The sequence below is a fragment of the Pavona decussata genome, unplaced genomic scaffold, assembly GCF_977016875.1.
Source record: "Pavona decussata unplaced genomic scaffold, jaPavDecu1.1 SCAFFOLD_128, whole genome shotgun sequence".
Lineage (NCBI taxonomy): Eukaryota > Metazoa > Cnidaria > Anthozoa > Scleractinia > Agariciidae > Pavona > Pavona decussata.
Window position 1 is genome coordinate 1,367,501 of NW_028145542.1, and position 8,548 is coordinate 1,376,048.

Below are 8,548 nucleotides of genomic sequence, written 5' to 3' on the forward strand. Positions count from 1 at the left end.
TCCATATTTTTGGCCCTCTAAAGAGTATAGTAAATTGTTTGATATTAGTTTGGCAATTGTGAGGTCGAAAGTGGGCTGAGGTTCTAGTATCATAATTATGAATTTGACCACCAGTCAGAAATAAATCTAAAAAGGGCGAGGACAGCAAACGTTGGTGATAGGAAAACATAAATTTTTCAATATAAAGGGAATTGACACTTCAAAAATATCTAGGATATTCAATTGTGCAAATAAAGGTGCAGAAGGTGCAAGGTGATTAGAATTTGTCACAGCTCGCACAGCTCGTTTTTGAAGAAGAAAAATGCGATTTAAGTTTGTCAAACAGTTAAGGTGGTGCTTACTATTTCAGATGTAAAAGTACCAGTAACTATGGTGGATTTAAGCGAAACTGTTAGTAACTATCTAGAAATGCACACTTATAAACATGCAAAGGAAACCAGCATATAATAAGGCTCAACAAACGAAGAGCGAAAATCAATGTTGTTGGCACAAACACATCAGGGAGGTAGATCTCAAGAGAAAATGGGGCTGCAAGTCTACAGTGACAGGAAAGCGAAAAGTAAGTGATCTTATACGTTCCCCTCGGTCACACAATTCAACACATTTAATGTATACGGTATTTCGTTTCTGATAAGATCATTTGATGGATAAGATCAATTTTATGGGGGACTGAGAGGGGATCTAGTACAGTACGTTATTCTCAAGTTTTAAACGATCATGTCACGTTTCGGCGTTCGGAAGACATTTATTGACAGAAACGTGCATTTAAAGGAGGATGTTCTACACAAGTGCCCACGATATTCTTAGCAAATTGTTGTCCAAAGGTCTTAAAACATTCGAATGCAATAATCAACGTTGGTCAAAGGCAAAGATTATCGTTAAATATGAAAAATTGGACAGCAAAATATTGCCACTGAACTGTTGAAAACAAATTACTCTAATACTCTAATTCTTTCATGGATAATTATTTGCTTCTTTTGGTCTTCTAGGGCCGGGGGAAGGAGATGGGGATTCGCCTACACTCCATAACTTCGCAAGACATTAGTGTTAAAGCTATGGCAATGAGACTTGGAGGTTAGATAGTACATCCAAAGATGTTACCTTTGAGGTCCAGAACAAGAAGTTATAACGCCATATTACGTTGTAATGACATCAAGATCGTCATTGTAGCATCCGCATCTTGGTTTTATGGATTTCCCCAAAACTTCAGGAAAGCGCCGAAATTGGACGAAAAGGAATCAAAAGCAATAAAGGAACACCAATAAAGGCTAAAAACAAAAGTTACAGAAAGAAAATTAATTTTCCTTCATTTCAGTAAAAAATGGGATTTTCCATTTTCCCAAAAAAAGTGCCTGTCAAAAATTGTTTGCCATTAACAGAATCAATTGAAAAGTCAGATCACACGCTGGTTGAATTTTACCCGTACGCGCAGCTGAAATGTGCTCTTTTATAGTCTTTATATCGCGACATTTGCCTTTAAGACCGGCTTATTGTCGAAACGTGAGCTCTGTGGTAAATTATTGTGGTAAGTCCCATGCAGCAGAGGGGCGTAGAGATATCAGGGGCAAAAGACTCAACAACACAAAGGTCGTATTGAATAGTCTTAGCGAGAGGAAAACTAGGAAGTGATAACTCGCTAAAATGGCCTCAAATCAGCACAAAATGCAATCGGCAATACACCTTATTATTAAGAACTTGCCAGTATTTGTACCTCCTAAATCTGATCGCAAATGTTCCCATACAAACACTTTCATTTTCGCCGTGACCGCTATTACGCAAGATGATCATCGCTCACAGCTTGAGCTTGGGCCGCATATGAAAACACCAGTTACCACGATGCTTCTCACACTTCACAAATCGTCAAGATCGGAATGACTAGAATCCACAGAGTAGCGGGGCAAACACCTTTTTTATGATATCAGCTAACGATTACAAACAAAAGCACTAAAAATTTGAAAACGAACATCAAAATCTCGAAGACGAAGCAGCTGACACGCGAAAAGGAAACGTTCATTGGTAATTCCGGTTGTTGAATATCAATCAGATTGTTATACTTTTAAAACTCAAAGACGTTTTCCGATTGGAGGAGAACGTGCCACGTGCTATTGGTCAAAACTCAACAAAACCTTGAAACCGCAGCCAATTTGCTTGCCAGCTCGAGTCAAAAAAGGGTCTCGGAGAAACAAAACTCATTGTTTCCCCTAGGGCAAGTCATTAAGTGCTTATTAAAATCAGTTTTGGGTAATGATTGGGTATTGAAGTCTATAACAACATTTCGATATGTGAATGGTAGGCACTGACTAATACTTCAACACAATTTTTTTGAGGTTTGGGGCTTTGCTTTCAAGTCCGAGTGCTTCGTTTTTGACAGTCAAGTGCTGCTTTCTTTGATTTTTTTTAAATAGCTGATGATTCGTTTGCGACTGGTTTGCTGTGCTTCATTTTCCTTATTTAAGTTGATTTAGTTTGGGATGCCTCGTTGTTTCGTTTACGAATTCTTGGTCAATGATGCTTTTTAGAGCTTTGAGTGCTTCATTTTCTAGTTTGCTTCGCTTTCAAGCTCCGTGGTCCGATCTCGAATGAAAGGATTATTTTCAAGTTTGAGGTGCGGTTCGGATTTGATTTTATTTTCAACAGCCACGCACTGGTCATATTCTGTTAAGCAGAATTGAATTACCATGAGACGATCACGTGATAACAATCAGAGCACCTGATCTACCAATCTCTCTGTCGCGGAACACTGTAACAGCTAAATAAAGTGCACGTGATAATCAAGGAAGGCTGGCTATCACGATCGCATACGTTAATAACATATAATTGACATGAAATACATTAGGGAATTAAAACAAGTCTTAACTTAGTGAACTCTTCTCTAATAGTATCACGAGGGTGACTGGCTGCAACAGGCGTCTCCAAAAAAAAAAAAAAAAAAAGGTGGAAGTGTTTGTATTTTGAGAGACTTTTCTAAACGCTCCTTGCACTATATATAGTACTCCAGTATGAATTTCGAATCTCGAACAAATCAAGTTTCAAAGCATTCTCTCACTACCCTAAATTTGATTTCCCTTGTTTACAATCTTCTTTGTCAAAAATATCCTGTTTTTAGCAGACACCCTGGACCCTATAAACCGAATGCCGACTGATAACCCCGAATCTCGAACAAATCAAGTTTCAAAGCACTCTCTCACTACCCCAAATTACATTGTCTTTTTTTTAAATCTTCTTTGTCAAAAATATTCTTTTCTTAGCCGACACCCTGGACCCCATAAACCGCACGCCGACTGATAACCCCTTTTTTCAAAATGATAATAATAGTCATCATTATCATCCTCATCATCCTCGTCAGGGAAAGTAAATCTACACCAGGGAGGAACAAAATTGACCATGAACTTTTAGAATCTATCAAGCGCAAGGGAGGGTAAAATCCTACCTGGCGGGGTGGGTGGGTGGGACGGGAGGAGGGGAATTAACTCACCGGGTGTTCAATCTGGTTCCCTTCTGCCAAATAATAAAAGCCTCTTGCCGATCACCTTTTATGGCAGCAGCACCGAGAATATGGAACTCCTGGTACCACTAAACATAAGATCTACGACTATCCTGCCATACGTTTATAACTTTACCGAAAACAATTTTATTCAAGTAATTTTTTTTTTATAATACCCCAAACAATTTTTATATTTCCATATTTCTTATTCTTTGTTTCAACTTTCAGTTGTAAAGCATAGTAGAACATTTAATTGGAAATTGCGTCATATAAGATATTTAATTAGTAATCAATTCTCTTATAACAGAGACCAATTATGTGGCAGCTCTTTATTCCATTTTTATTGCAAGTGTTAGTATCAAGAATTCCAAACCAGCATTTTCTTTTGATCCTACACATCCAAGGAGGTACTCAGAAAAATAAAGTTATTTTTTATTACAAAAAAATAGGCCTTCGAATAACAACGAACGAAAAAGATAAAAAGTTGGTAACTGTTCAGCCTGTAATTAACTTTATTTCAATTCATTTAAATTTATCATGATGTTTTAGATAAAATACGTTACTGCGTATGGCTGTTTTTTTTTTTTTTTAATCATCCAAACGACATATACTGCATATTTGGTGTTCAAGCTAATTCAAGTACACTTCAGTTTAACAAACATCAAGTGAAAACTAATTTAACAGCACTGTTCATCGTCCAAGCGAACTTCCGTCCCCTGTTCCTTATGATATCAAACGAAAAGTTGAAAATAATACGTGAAAAAGGGATTATCTCTAGAAAGACAACACACGCAATTGAGCAAGAACCGAAGAATGTGCCATGCCTTGGGTGAAGCAAATGTCAGGATTTTAAGTCCCGTGAAGACAGCGAGCCACTAGTCTAGATGTCTGAATGAGACCCTAAGTAACCCAAAAAATTTTGGTGGCACTTTTGCAACTTGCACCAAGGGGTTTTATAGGGTAATATATTTTATAGGGCTTTTATAGGGTTATATATTTTATATAGTTTGGCCTATATTCCCCAGCATGGAAACGAGGCTACGGCAGTTAATTGATTGTATCTGTTAACCATGTGAATGAATCAACACCAAAATTTCCAAAATAATGTCTTTTCTGATGTTTTAGCTTCTTGGACTTCTCACATGGTAAGGGTGTGGGTCACGTGACTGAGTTGCTATGGAAACGAGGCTCCGATGTAACCCTTTTTCTTCTCTTACGTGACTAAACTCCGTTAAAATATTACTGACATGACCTTATTAGTTTACTAGCTCACTGCACTGATCATTTTGATGCCTTCTTATTGAAGGACTGGTCACGTGTATATTAAGCTCGGAAACTAGGCTGATGTGGTAATGACCAGTTCAAAATTTGCTTACTTATTTTTCAGTAGCATTTTTAATGCTGAAAAATATTTTTCATATATATATTCATTCATATTCATATTTTTCAAAATATTTTTCATATTCACCTTCAGATTTCCAAATTTGTAATTAATGAAAGGCACGAAAATCTGTATAATTTCATACTATTTCTACGTTTTCTTATACCAGTATTTGGTAATTAAAATCATTCACGAGGATAGCACTTATAATAGCTAACAACCAATTAAAGAAATAGTGTATATTATAATGAAGCTAAAAACTACCAAATTACAATAAATTAGTATAATTTTAGAAAGCTAACTAACAATTTCGAGAAATGACGACCAAACAGCCCCCTGCAGAGAAAAGACATGAAAGATTTTGATACAACTGCGTTGGTATTTGACAACAACGATAGAACGAAATTATAGTTCTATTTAATATTAAAATGGTATAAAAATAGGGCATACAAGAACACGAAGGTTTGAAATAGCGAAACTTACCACGACGCCACTTACTGTGATAAAGCATCGCCTTGCGCAGTCGTCGGAATGTTAACAGATGTGGTGTAAAAGAGGACTTTTATTATTGTGGGCACTAAACATTGAGAACTCCAAACACAAAACGCGTTTAACTCAAAACAAGAATACCCATTGCTGGTAAATGACGTCATTAAAAGTGGAAAAGCGAAACACCTATCGATGGCTCGAAAACGAAGCACCAAAAACTCGAGAAACAAAGTATCCTAGTCCTGCATGTTTATCAACATCTTATAGAATAAGGAATAGTGAGCGGCAGCTTAACTGTGTGTCGTAATCTTGAATGTGGCGTTGAAAAATAATACTTATAGACGGACTTTACTTATCATATATAATTTTATTTATTTACAAAGTTTCCACCTTGAAATTATTTTTAAAAAATGACTTAACATAGAAGAGAGACAAAACTCAGTGGTGACGAGTATCTTGAAACCGAAATATTCAAAGCTGAAACAGAAATAGACTGGAAACACTTGTTTTTTGTGTGTTGTTTTTTTTCAGTGCATCTTTCGTGCTCTACAAACTCCCCACGTGCTTTATATCTTGATAGAAAGCACGCTGACGCATGAATTACTCGTTAACCAAACCTTGTTTTTGACTGACATGTAAACGCCAAGGCTTAACCGGAAAACATGAGGCTTGTCTTTGCATTTCACAGAATTGTCTTCTTTGGCACGATTTGGATCATGAGTGAGTATTGAATTCATAACTGTCTTCATATCGTATCCTGTCGCTCTTAACAAATGCAGTGGCTACTGCTAATAATCCATTGAAAAAACCGTTTACAGCGCGGTATAGCGCTGGCATGTTTATTGTTGTTTTAGTATCTAGCGAACTAACTATTGTTTCACCGAACCGTTTCCTTGCTAAAACGTACACGCGATTTTATCAAGGAAGCAATTGTGAATAAAATACGTACAAAACCATTTTTTTTTTATTCTTATTTACTTGTTTTTTTTTTTTTTTGCTTGGTTTTTTTTTTAGAATATGACAGATGAATGCCATCTTTTGTTCGAGTTCAGTCAAACTTGAATGTCTATTGGTTTCAGTTTTTCTAGTTTCGTCGTTCTCTTGGGGAGGCGTGATACGTTTTGTTTTTCAAGTTCAGACGTGTTTCAGTTTTGACCAGGTGTAAATAACTATCCAGTTATTTAATATGGTTATCAGTTCATGTTTGGTCTAATTTAATTAATTTGGAATCTTCCTTTCAAAACGGCATTACATATTGTTAGTGTCTTCAACGGCGAATGCAGCGAAATCTTTGGGAACTTCTCCGTTTGAAAAATAAAAAAGATATAACTGAATTTGTTCTTCGGGCCGATGAGACAGCAATATACTCAAGTTAATTGTTGGTTAGATATTCTCACGTCAAAATATGCATTAAACTTTCTTAGACAAGACTTTTCTAGAATTCACACACTCAATGTCTGTCCATTTAGGTTCTATGAAGGAGAAGTGATTTAGAAAAAACATTTAACTATAACAATTTGCGATTAAAAAATTGCTAAAAAGCGACGATGTTTCGATGTTAACTAAACGTTATTATCAACTCAAAATATGTTGTAAGTTGCAGTCTATAAATATTAATTAAACAACAACAATATATTAAACAAAAAGTTTGGCACGTACGGAGTCCGTCTGGATATTTAACTGGGCTTGAGATGCTTGATGAATAGCATTTCAAAGACAAAACAATAAAATTTACCCTGGCACTTTCTTAACACTCTAAATTGGCTTTACTTCAAAAGATTGTGGTCACCGTGAGCTTCTAAGAAATGTCTAACGATTGCCGAATTTTTGTGCTCAGCAATGCGTTGATGAAGGTGTCGGGCTTCCATGAAAACTGATAAACAACACGCTGCTTATTCACAATTGACGGCTTGATTTTTTTTTTTTTTTTTTTTTTTTTTTTTTTTTTTTTTTTTTTTGCATTGGGTTTGAAATGTTGCCCCAATTTCTTGCTCACGAAAATTCGCTGCAATGTAGGGCCAATCTTATGGCTAAGATCGTGTAACTGATTCCGAAACACATTAGCGTCCACTTGATCTTTATATGGAAGACTAATTAAACTGTGCTACCATCATCAGTGTTTCTTTCTGTTGTGGTCGCTGAAGCATTTCGAAAAAGGAAACTGTTTATAGCGGAATCAATAAGGTCTTATTGATTCCGTATGCGATTGACTCTGGTTTTCCGTAAGGATCGATAATCACGCTTTGTTGTTTGTATTGTTTGTTTACAATCTCCCGATGTCATTAAAAGCGTTTTTAAATTTTAACGTGCGCCGACGATACAATTATGTATTATACTGCTAGGGATGCTAAGAAGATTGCTGATACTCTAACCACTGAGCTGACTTGGTAAATCAGTTGCTACTCGGTTATAGTCTTTTGTTCTAATGAGGGTAAGAGAGAATGTGTCTCACTTTTCGTGGGTCAAACAACTGCCGGAGATATTTCTGGATCTATCGATGGTCAGGGCCTTGAAAGCGTCAGTTAGTATAAGTATCTTGGAGCAAGAGCGGATCAAGAGAGGATACCTTACATCCTCTCTTGCTTGGAGTAACTATGCCAGATAACTCCGTCACGTAGAATGCGCATGTAAAATACCTGTTTGGTATAAAGTTAGGAAGAGAACAGGTATGCTCAGTCGGACAAGGAAGAACATCAATACACACACAGCCCGTACCATCTATACAAGTCTTTTATTCTTTCTACTCTTGATCTACTGTGATATTGCATGGAACTGTTGCAGAAGTGTTAATGCAGACAAGTCAGAGAAACTACAGAGGCGCAAGCAAGCATGATGCAGACGGTTAACAGCGACGAAGCGTTGGGGTACCTGGCTCACCATTCTTTGGCCAGCAGGCGCGAAGAGCATGTTGTTTGTTCATTAGCGTCGTGGACAATTTTTAGCGGGTTATTGTTTAGACTAAGTATGGATATAGTTTGTAGGAGAACAAGGCAGAGCGACCACCTTGATCTGCCATCGATAAGGTCAGAGGGTACCAAAGAAACCTTTTTTATAGTGGCTATTTAGTTTTTAATATTAAAATGTTTTATCTTTTCTACACCCTCAAAACTTAGACATCAGGAAGAACTGGGCTGACGGTGAAGTGACAAGTTAAAATTTAAAGCTAATCAGATGATATTTCAGCTTCAACTGAC